Source organism: Armigeres subalbatus, chromosome 3, assembly GCF_024139115.2.
Source record: "Armigeres subalbatus isolate Guangzhou_Male chromosome 3, GZ_Asu_2, whole genome shotgun sequence".
Classification (NCBI taxonomy): domain Eukaryota; kingdom Metazoa; phylum Arthropoda; class Insecta; order Diptera; family Culicidae; genus Armigeres; species Armigeres subalbatus.
This window is the reverse complement of record NC_085141.1, coordinates 336,659,755-336,671,914: the sequence shown is the minus strand read 5'-3', so window position 1 is coordinate 336,671,914 and position 12,160 is coordinate 336,659,755. Positions and strand designations below refer to the sequence as shown.

At 38.0% G+C, this 12,160-nt stretch overlaps 1 long non-coding RNA gene across 1 annotated transcript; it reads right to left on the bottom strand.

The window, feature by feature from the left end:
* Positions 1–10,952: 10,952 nt before the first annotated feature.
* On the bottom strand, positions 10,953–11,731 carry LOC134221342 (uncharacterized). The gene is made up of 3 exons (XR_009982333.1): positions 11,331–11,731; positions 11,167–11,272; positions 10,953–11,096 (listed from the first exon to the last, which is right to left on the bottom strand). It is a non-coding gene; the product is annotated as an uncharacterized LOC134221342 (long non-coding RNA).
* Between the last annotated feature and the right edge of the window lie 429 nt (positions 11,732–12,160).

Genomic DNA, 12,160 nt, shown 5'->3' with positions numbered 1-12,160 from the left:
AATGGATTTTAAATATTTGTATCGGCCTTATTTTGAATTTTACAGATGCCCTTGATCGTACGAGGTTTCATTGAATAAAGGTCTTTACATCTACAACCGTAACTAGTTTTCATTGAATGATTTTTAAAATGGGTACAGTCTCTTAACTCTTCAAGCTAGTAGACGGGATACAGTTTTATGCTGTACGAAGGCTCCAGATTTTTACAAGAACGCCATATAATAAAGGCGTTTTTAAATAAAATTTTAACCAGTACTCGCGTAGATTCGTGTGTCTGTGAAGTCTGTGAGGATTGTCGAAATGGGGCAACACTCAGTTTTTTTTCAAGCGCTTGGGTTTTAGTCGATTGAGACCTTTAGCGTCGATGAAATTATAAGTTAACCCCACGAAAAAAAATCGGTTGGAAGACGGTTGAGTTATTAGTTCATACTTCCTGACCACTTTTCGTGACGGTCTCAGTTTTGAATCTGCAGAATGACCCCCCTATCTTCCCGAAGGACGTAATCCTACGTCAAAATTCACAAAAAATCAAAGGAAATTCAGGTGGTTTTTGAAAAGCTGTAAAAGTTCATGTTAACGAATAGATTAATAAATACTAATCGTGTAAAAAAATAAGATGTATGCCACGATCCGTGAATAGTGTGGGACATAAAAAACAATGTCCGAGCTGGTGACTCACTATCACCAGATAGCGTTCATCCAGTTGTTCAACAGCTGGATGAACTCTACACCTCAACACCAGATTCCTAAAGAGGGCCCTAGTCGGATCGTCGAAGAAATTTTAAACAAAGCGCTGGTGACCCGTGTTGGCTCTTGTCGATGTTGGTAAAACTAAAGTAATGGTTTCGACAACGGCTGACACTGTGCAAGTTACAGCTTTCTCGTTAACTTCATCTTATAGCGCCTATGTTCATCCCATGAAAAACAAAGTAAAGAAAAGGAATTTGATTCGTTTTACTATTTTGTGATTTTTTAGCAGTGGCAAGCATGTTACCAAGAAGAAGCGACTAAATTGGTGCTGTATTTATTTGTTTCGCGATTTAGATGAATATATCAGTGAGTGGGAAAACGGAATAGTTCCCCTATATTCAGAGGTTAACGTGGCATCTTTTTTTCCAAAGCTGACCGTTACAGGTTTCGGCACGGGTTGTCGCTTTGACGGCGTCGTCGCTCTTCAGAACCACGGGTTTTGCACAATTTTCTCGAATAACTCACCGATACGAAGGCCATATATCATTCATTGGTTAAGGCAAAAGCATGAAAAGGTGAAGCAGAAAAGAATGTAAGATAATGAATATGAGAATAATTTTCTTTCTCGTGAAGAAGAACAAACATTTTTGAAACCCAGATCGAGTTCTAATTATTTGTAATACTAAATCCTAGACACACACTCTCTGATAGGAATGCACGTCTGGTGATGTGAAGTGCAGGGATAAGCAAAATCAAATTTTCAAAAAAAAAATGAGGGTTGATCAACATTCACACGCGATCTTACGTTGAAATTAATCAATTGATAAAAACTCACCAGCCTGCAAGAACTGTTTAAAAGGCGTATCTTGATTTGAAGCATTTGCCGTTACATTTTGACCCTTTTTTCTTCCCTTCCACAAAAATAGTGCTATCCAGTGAGAGCATGAAGTAGCTCGAAGTTTCTCCCTGTCCTGCTCATGCCCATTTGTTGACACAAAAAACGAGCAGGCCGGGAACAACTTCGAGCTACTTCGAGCTGCTCATTGGACAGCACATAATGCAAAAAAGTGAAGTGAGAAGTGTCTCCAACAAACAAACGTACTCCTCAAAGATCTCGCAAGTGCGCACCAGGCGTCTCCATCTGTTTGTAAATGTCCGATTGTTATATTTCCTCTTGTTTCGGTCTTCACTTCTGAAGACAATATTCTTTAATAACAATAATTTTCAGATATTCAATATGACAGAAACAAGGTCCGAAAATGTTTATTTTCTTGATAAATAATTTTAAACGTTTCGATGCATTTATTACTATACCACACATAATATATTGTAAAGAAAATCTAACATTCGCTGTTGGGGTGTAGGTGCTGCCAAATGTTAATATAATGTCACGGCTTATACAGAAGTGACAATGTGACATGTTGAAATCAAACCTTTGCAGCTGTTTTGATATGGTTGAATATTGAGGAAGGATATCGAGTGACAGAGGAAACATTTTGAAATAAGTGTCCAGAAACCGATTAGTGTAGACATAATTCATATCGAATCACAGAGCTTCGAGCCAGGATGAGTTCACTACATCATTCCACTTGTTCCATTTTGTTACTGAACTTATTTTCCATATATGAAACATACGCAACAGTTAATGTTGTCATTGAAAGCTTTCTACTAACAATCGTGGCAGTCTAGAAAACAAAGTTAAAAATTGACCTTCTATGAAAAAGCACCAATCAGTAAACCATTTGCATTTGCATTGATTACACATTTTTTCATAGCGATAATATGTTCACACAATCAGGATGCATCGTTCACAGTAGTACGGTAGTGATGATAAAATACATCCCTGGCACGAAAGCAACATTCATCAAAATTGATTGATGTAGTACCTTAATGGAAACGAGAGTCTCTTTTGTTGATTGGACTATATATGCGCGAATGGAGTTCAACATTTGATTGCATCATTTGCGATGATTTGCTTGCACATATGGGTACATGTGAGCCTGAGCACACTCTGTATGGTTTATTCACTAATCTCGCATGAACAATTGTTTATAAATTTGAATCATAAAGTGCAATGTTACTAAGCGGGAAATTTCGTGCAGCTAATATTCTGTCGCATCGAAGTCCATTCATCGAAACACATCGAAATCTGTGATATTTTTTTGAAAATTATACATTCCAGATTAAATAACTGGTTCACTATAAATTCATGTTAGCTAATAAATGGTGATATTTTCATTAGGGTGGAAATGGATTTCAATTCCGATGTCTTACATTCTCACGAACTGAAAGTCACCAAACGTGTTGGTTTAAATGAGGAACAAAATCAGTTCTTCTTGAATCTCAATCCGTGTGCCGTGAGTGGATATCGAATCGTAGGATCCTAATCCCTACCGTCGATCGCTTATTTGCTTGAAGGTCGGATATAAACAATTCCTGCAATTTTAAACGCCTAAAGAAAAGTATTTCTCCAGAGATGAGCCAGTCTCGAGTTGAAAGGCAATGTAGTAAACACAAACAAAAAGCTGCATTCGCAGGGAATTCAGTCCCATTGTTTGTTATTGAAAAATGGACTGATCGGAAATTGCTTTCTGAAGATGTTGCAAAATCATCATTTTGTTCCTTCCTCTCGAAAAATAAAGCCATTTTTTTATTGTTGACTGTAATATATGTAAGTTATTGAAAAAATGAAGCCCTAAAACCTACAGTACTACTTCAGACTTTTTGTATGTTATTGTTTTCATTATCTTTCTCAATGCACGAGGATAGGCATCATCTTTTTTGTGGGCAACGTGGCCGTGCGGTTAGCGACGTCAATCGTCTAAACGCATGTGCTATGGTGTGTGGGTTCGATTTTCGCCCCAGTAAGGAGAAAACTTTTCATGATCGAAAAATTCTCCACTGATCCACTGCAGTTATGTCGTTATCGAGAAAAACACTTGATGGCAGTCCAGTTTCCTTCCTTTTAGAATTCACGAAAAACCAAAACTTCTTAGAGTGTCGTCGGAGATTTTGTTGCGTGTTAGGATCAAAGTTATGGAAAAAATGCAAAAAGGTGCCCGTAACCGGACCTGTTCCCCTCTTATTCTCAAATGGTCGGGGTTCTGCCAAACCATTTGTTGTATCTATGTTGTTGTAGATATCCTCATCTATGGGGTTATGGAACATCGGATACAATTTGATCTGATAAACGAAAGCATGGGCAGAAAAGTGGGTACTTTTTTGTTGGCGTTTGGTGCAATTTGTTGAACCCCGACCTCGCATACTTCAACACCTTTCAAAGCATTTTCATACTACAACTTGTAAGACTATAGCTTATTTGTATTGTGTGAGAAGCATACCTTTGATGAGGAAAGGACGAAAATTCTGGGGATAGGGAAAACGTGGAAAAATTAATAAGAGAAGATCCATAAAGTACGTCACGCAAAATTTGGCGATTTTCAACCCCCCTCCCCCCTTCGTCACACTTTTTGTAACAAACCTCTAAAATGTTTTTATGAGTCGTCACGCTGCTCGAACCCCCCCCCCTCCCCCCTAGGAGCGTGACGTACTTTGTGGATGGCCCCTAATTCAGCCAGAAAACGAGGATAATTATGGATATACAACAGTATTAGCATTTCCCTATCTGATGTTTTTGAAAAAGTTTCTAATTTTTCATCCACCGCGAGGATAAACAATCAATCACTCAAAGGGAGCGATTTTTCATTTGAATTTGGACTAAAACGCCACTGCTATCATTATTTTTTCAACACGAGGATATGCAACGCTCACAGCGAAAGGGCGACAATGTGACAATGAGTTTATTCAAAAGTATGCAGGAAAAAAATCATCAGTGCTGTCCAATGAGCAGCTCGAAGTAGCTCGCAGTTCTTCCCATCCCTCTCTTGCCCATTTGTTGACAAAAAAGAACGAGCATGACGGGAACAACTTCGAGCTACTTCGAGCTGCTCATTGGACAAGCATTATCATTAAGAAAGCTACGGCTCGGCTGGCATCTCCATCCAGAATCGAATTGATAATTCTTTTGCAACTCCAGCGTGTCCAAACTTTGACTCAATGATCATTCCATGACATGATGGAGCCACAAACAGGAATGCGGCTCTCATCGATTCCGAGCAAAAGTCAGGTACTAAACTTTGGATAAAAATATCCGCCGTTCATTAGAATTTTAGCTTAAGTGAACATCGTTCCTTCAACGCAAGGAAAATAGGAACGGGCTTGAGATTGATGGATAGCAAAGACCAACAGCCTAGATATTATTTACATTAAATGCAAAGTTGGGAAGGGTCGTGACAGATATTGAATCCTAATTCTATAGATTTACTAATGCTTGATGTTGTAGGTGATGAAAAGTAAGTAAAAAGAACTGTAACACAAGGTCATATTCCTATATAACTTTGTATCTTACTTCATCTTCATACGGGTGACCAGTTGCTGAATCAGAGAACATTACAAGCTAAAATTTTTGCCGCACGCCCTCAAACCAAGTCCCCAAGTCCAAGTCAAGAGTAAGCATGACATTGCTATTGAATCGTCGTAATGGAATCAAGTGTACTTGCAGGTCTCTTCTTGACTCATAAGTTTTCACATCATGGAAAAAAAAAACGAAATGTAAATTTCCTGACAGCAAATTGCAAAGCGGGACCATTCACAACAAAGCCTACTTTTGGATCTTTATATTCACTGAAAAAAATTACATCAGACCCAATTTTTACGGTCTCGTTTGATGCATGCTGCGTGGAATAATAAAAATGACAGTTGTGCGTGGCTTCCGTTTTGAATGGGGTGCCCTTGAAATCGCGAGTGGTTTCAGTTTTGGATTCCGTAAGGATTATCCTTATCCAATCTAGCGAAAAATACACAGCTTTGGCTGAGTATATGTGATGCAAATGTCATATACTGAACTATTTGCAGCATAGCGCTCTAGATCAATTTACGTGCTATTGTTTTTTCCCTTTGACCACTGACCTAAAGTTGTATTGTACTGACTTTTTACCTTTCCCCCCGTTAAAATAACCAACTTTTTGTACATACAAACCTTGTGGATCCCAAGACGAGTCGATGAGCGAGAAAATTTTGTAAAACGGTTAACCCGTTCATGAGTTAAATCGTCAGGAAGGTGTGGAGCTTAATGTGGGAATAGGCAAGCGGGAGTCTGCTGGAAAACTATCACTGCTGTCTGCGATGGTTCACCACATGTATTTGACTGACTGCGAATTGCCACGATTGCTTTGATTGATATTTTGTTGGCTCTTCGTTGTCGTTCATATAAAGCCTACTTCGATACTTTCAAATCTATTGGATTGGACTTTCCATAATTAAAACCCAGTGCCATTTCACTGCCACACAGAAAGGAACCTAAACTAATTTTTGTTTATTTAGAAGATATATCCAACTGTACTTACCACATTTTTCTCTACTATTCTGTGTTAGAAACAAATGGAGACGCATGGTATGACAGCTTCGTACGACCTAGAGGTCAATCTATTACCCTCAAAATTTCATCTTCGCTTGCAAATTATAATCAACAGCAGTGAATGATTTGATACACACATTCCTACAACCTTCATGTAGAGAACAACCTGCAAGCTAGGGCAAAGCAACCTGCCAAAAATGGGTATGGTGAAAGGCATCTAAAGTTAATGCACTCAAAAGTGCGATTGAACTGATCAAATCAATTGCTCCAAAATCGACAATTCGAGGAAAGCTGGTGCTGATAGCATTTGCTGTACCTGTAACTCATATTAGGGGAAAACGGTGCAAAAATCATACTTCAAACGTTTTCGTTGTTTTTTTAGATTCGTATCATATGAACAACACAACTATGCATTTCGAATATATGTTTCAAACATTATTCTAAACTCAAGGCTAATTACGTTTTTTTCGTAATTTGCATAGAAAAACTGGACGACCAGCCACTACTAGAAATCAGGCCTATAACGAAAGTACGCGTCAACCTAAATTCTATGTTTCAAGCGACGAACCCGACGTTCAAAAGCAACCAAAAGAAGGCAAACAGCAAATATATATAGTGAAACTAAAAACCTAAAATTTGAGTCATGCTTCTGACCAGTAGAGTTAAATATCGTTCATAACGTTATAGAAAATATGGAATTTTTACTGCTTGACTTTCAATATGCATGTTATGCACAGAAGTATGGCTCTCTACAGCACCATGGTCCATGATATTTATGTTTTGACACGATAGAGCACTTTTGACAGATTTTTCGCTCAACCTGCGAAAGAAGTTGTTTTGTATGCAAATATATGCACGTGATTGCATACAAGCACCGATGTATGTTCCAAGCACGTCTACCAATATACACCGAAAAAAATAACTACACAACGCTTTTCTCACAGAGATTATTGTTTTCCAACAAGTTTGCCCGACAGTTGAACACTCAATATATTTCGGCGTCAAATCACTGATAATGGCGTTGGCGTAAAGTTGCACTATTTCACCCAGAAAGTTCAATACATTTTTCTATCCGTGCTGCTTGGTGGCACGCTCCCTCTACCAAGGTCTTCGATGAGTTTGTTTTTCCATCGAAGGAGAACGACTGCCGGAAACAGACGAGACCGGCACGTGGGTTGCGTTTGCGAGCGCTGAATGAATATTCATCGTCGATCCTGTGTGCTACGGCGGTGCAACAGCGATGCCGTTTCCGGTTGCAGTTCTTGCCAATGCACATTCCATTCGGTTGAAAACCGGCAACGACGATCGTGCTAGGAATAATGCAATATGTGCCATAATGTTGTAATTTGCATACCTCTTGTGAGGGGTGTGTATGTGTGCGTGGCTGGCTTGAGTGGAAAATGTGGCATACCTACTGATATGTGTTACAAGCGCAGACAATTTGTTAGGTGTTCAGGAAATGTAGGGGAAGGGGGGGCAAAATGCCCTAGCTAAGCAAACACTGCTTTATTGTCTCATTTATAACGCTATTCATGGGTATTTTTACATTATGCAACAGTTAAACAAGATAGCTAGTTGATGCCATTCAAAAATTGTCAAAAATCTCAATCATATTGATAATATTCACATTTCAAAAAAGTGGTGATATTCTGTTGCCGGAAAACTCGTGAGGCAAAACGCCTTTTAGCTGGCAACTACTAGGAAACAAAGTACCATGCGTCGGCGAATCAGCATTCTGGTATGGATAGTGCGTGGAGACGCAAGTACATTGTAGGTTAGCGCCACTAGGGCGTTTTGCCTCGCCAAAATGTTAGATGTTTCTCCAAAATGTGGAAATTTTCGGTTTTTCCGACCTTCCCATACACTATTTTGAAACTTTTTTCGCCTAACCTACATAATTTTAGATCTTGTTTTGTTACGGCCATCTTAATGACGGTAAATATGACGGAAACCACAAAAGGCGTTTTGCATCGGGGGGGCGTTTTGGGGCCTCTTCCCCTATATGAAATTCAAATTGGCTGTCTTCAAAATGTTGGTAGCTGTGTGGATAGTATTGTTCATTTCCGATCTCATATGTTGTCACCCATACATGCCGCTTCATCTCAAAAACATTATACAGATTTTTTTTACAGATAGACACCATAGTTTTAGAAGAATTCGACGTGAATCCTAAAAGAGTGAAAACAGTTTCTCCGACAAACTAGAAAAAACCTACACCCTTACATAGATTGTCTTACAATTCAGTGTTGGAACCAACTAAAATGTCCCGTAAAGCTGGTGTAAGATCTACCATACCGAGCCCTAGCCTAATCCATTTTTGAAGGATTCTTTCTAAAATTATGTAACGCTAAAATTGGTGATTTTGGACCCCCACCCTCCCCCTCGTAATACTTTTTGTATGAAAGGTTTAATTTTTTTGTATGGATCGTAACACTCTGCTTGACCCCCTCCCTCCCCTTACAGCGTTACGTAATTTGTGAAAGGCCCCAAATTGACTGAACTGACTGCTGAAAAAAAAATCGAGTAGCATTAGCATTAGTTTGTAAGTTTTATTAGTTTGTGTCTCATAAGCATTAGTAGTTTGAGGAACACACGGTAATTCTTGTGACTTAACAAATTCTCTAGATTGAAATGGTTTTGTAGATAGAGCTAAATCCCGGGTTTGGTGTTTTACTGGTGATTTTCTAGCAGCAAGCCACGGATATGGCTAGAACTCCGATGCATGGCCAAATAACAATATTACTGTTTTGCTTTTCTCATCTTCTTCTTCACGCAGAAAAAAACTATTTTGAAAACAATAATATTTGCGTTGCGTTGCGTTGCGTTGTAACGGAGTATTTCGTAGATTGCATACTGATAGTTGTCATGTATATTCTTTACCTTTCTTACCCCAATTGCTTATGGATTTCCATTTGGGATTCAATGGAAATCCAATTGGGGGTCCAAAATGATAAAACATGAAAGCTATCATTGCCGGCCACGCCCATCTTCTCCGTTACTAGGAAAGGGAAGGAAATGATGATATGACATCTACTTAACGAGAGGCCAGCGACTCACCGACGCCCTCATAGATGTCAAGGAATTGGATGGTGGGTAGGGTATGTGGTTTAGGAGTATTATTATAAGCAAATGATAGAAAATTTGTGGAAATACGTTGGGAGTGACTTTGCTAAGAAATTTATGTCACTCCATTATCCTTGCCGATGATTTTCCTCGGATGGGGCGAAGGTATTAGCCTTGCCCTGGCTAATAGCCTAGGTTTAAGCGCCTTTGCTCGCTCTCTGAAACGAAAAAGAGCAAAAAGAAATTAAATTCCCCTTCCCCCCTGATATGATAATGATTTTGATCAACAAATGAATTCTAAGAAGATGGATAAATGATCAAACGGCTGCAAACAAGCCTCTATTGTCGTAGCAGAAGCAAACCCGCCTCAATACGACAGGCAGAAGCACATGTTTGTGATTCAAACGCGATCGACTGTTGTTCAATTTCGATACACATAGTTGGGTAGAGAGAAAAGATGTGAAATATTGCTAAAGTAGGATTCGAAGGATACGGGGCATTGACTCATATGCCACCGTTATTAGCTGGTTATGGAACAGCTTTCTCGTAAGGGCAGCTGTTGTATAATTGGTAGTACGTCCGTGTTCTTAATGGAATAGTGCGGGTTCAAGTCCCACCGGCAGCCGAACTCTCCCTCGCACACCTCATAAAAAACACCCTCCAATGGCAAACCCAACTATGTGCATCAAAACCAACATCCCTACCAACATCCGACCTCCCTTACAATTGATGACTTGTAAAAGCAAAAAAGTAAAAAATAAAAAATATAAGTGTAACAAAAAAATAAAAACACAGTAAAAAGAGTATATTTACATTCTTACACATAAAAACTAACGCAAAGTGTATGATGCTGTCACATTTTCATATGATGCACAAACTAATTTATAAAATATGAGATTTTTCTATCGTACTTAAAAACATCAAAACATAATAGGTAAAAATTGAGCTACACTACTACCGAAACAAAGTTATTATGGCTAATACCTAAGATGTGAACATCAATGTAAATATATAAACGCAGAAATATCCTCACCCGATTTTGTGAGATTTTGTTTGAATTGGCATATGCTGCACTGCATAAAATGGTAAGACAGAAGGTGTACTCACCATTTCCGTGTTCCCCAAAACTACTTACCTCACACTGACATGAATTGACCTACCGTCAGCTCACATGTATGGTTCTCAAATCTGATATCCGAGGACACGCCAACCCACGTCATTGGATACCCACGATCCTTGGATCCATCTGTATGTTGGTCCTCTGTGTCACCGCCTAGCCACACCTAGCAACGCCATCATGCTTCTATATGCTTGAACGTTGCTCTGCTATCGGGGCTAATGGGACATCAAACTTTGCATACTCCTTTGAGACTTCGAGAAAGACTTCACGAAAAGGCCTTCCTTTATTCTTCGGATTGACGGCGGTAACCTCCTCCTCCCTGAAACTGCGCCGAAAGCCACCTTTACATTACTTTACACTCTTTCACTTTACAAGCTTTTCAAACCAATCTATTTTGAAAACAATAATATTTGACATAAATTCAACAAGAATCTCGCATTGTTTTGGCGGTAATAAGAATTATTGTTGTTTCAACAATCCAGTCTTATTGTTTTAACAAAAGCTTTGAAAGCTCTGGTTTCAGAAAGCTTTAACAAAGTTTCAACGTTCTATATCAAAACAAAAATAATATTTTTGATTTTAAAAGAGATTTATTGTTGTTTCAAAAAGAGAAGTATGTTTGTTCCAAAAAGTTATTCGGTTGAATCTAAATAAGGAACTGAATATAAATAAATATTGCTTTATTTATTAACGAAATATTTTTATATTTTTTCACTATTATATTTTTACATTTCATTTTTTTGTTTGTTAATTTTTGCTCCTGGACATTGTTTTTTTTTCAATCTGGCAGAATTTATGTCAATATATATCTGAAATACGTGAAATAAGTGTTATACGTGGTTATACTTATTATTTCTAATGGAAATTTATTGTACTTACTTGGTTACATATTCATTTAGTGTTGAGGTAATTTCGTCCTTTCTTCTATCGTATGCTTCCTTACCGAAAGGTTTCGTTGCCACATTTTGAAACCGAATAACCAGTTCTGAAAATAATATTTTTAATAATTAATGGTCATAAAGAAAAATATAGATAAAACAAACCTTACTAAATGGCAATAGCGATCTCCTGTACATTTCCACTTGGTCCGATGCATTTTTTTCCACTTGAAAAAGTTTTTGGTCGATTCTGATGGTAGCTCGGTTTGTTTACTAAATCAAGCCAAACAACCACAAACACCCTATTTGATTTTTGCAACCAATTTTAATCGACACATGCAAATGTTATACATATTTTATTGTACTGTAGAAGTATTGTGAAAGTGATAATATTTAACGTAGAATCAATAAATCTGGACTAATCAATAATAACAAGAATAACAAGCATGTTATTATTGAGCGAGCTTATTACCTAACTAACTCAAACTAAATGGTCCGTTTAGTGATGCTATACGTCAAAATAATATCACATACAGATATCCATTGTTCTTGCCACAGAAGATGCATATTCATGCAATTGGTGGGCATAGAAAAACTTACCATAACTATGGAAATGTCAATCCAGCTTTCCACGCTCGCCATAATGGCGGATGCTATAACAATTTTGACATTAGTTGCTTCCAGCCACTGAACTTAAATTGTCGTCTAAGCAAACATTGATGTTTCTCGTCGCCAACGACAACTGAAAAATTGTTATTTTTTCGTCAACAATAGGAACTACTCTAGTATCAAGATTCACTATTTTTAAATTCCATATTTGAATACATTTTAACTTTTGAATGTTTTATTCCAGACTTTTCAATGTGACGCTATTCGAGTCATAAATAGTTAACGCATGCTCGCCTTTGAAGTAAAGGACCGAAGTTCTTTTTTTTTGTATTCGGACTCACTAAAGCACGAGATTTCAGAAGCAAGTATCAGCGTGTTTTCTAGAC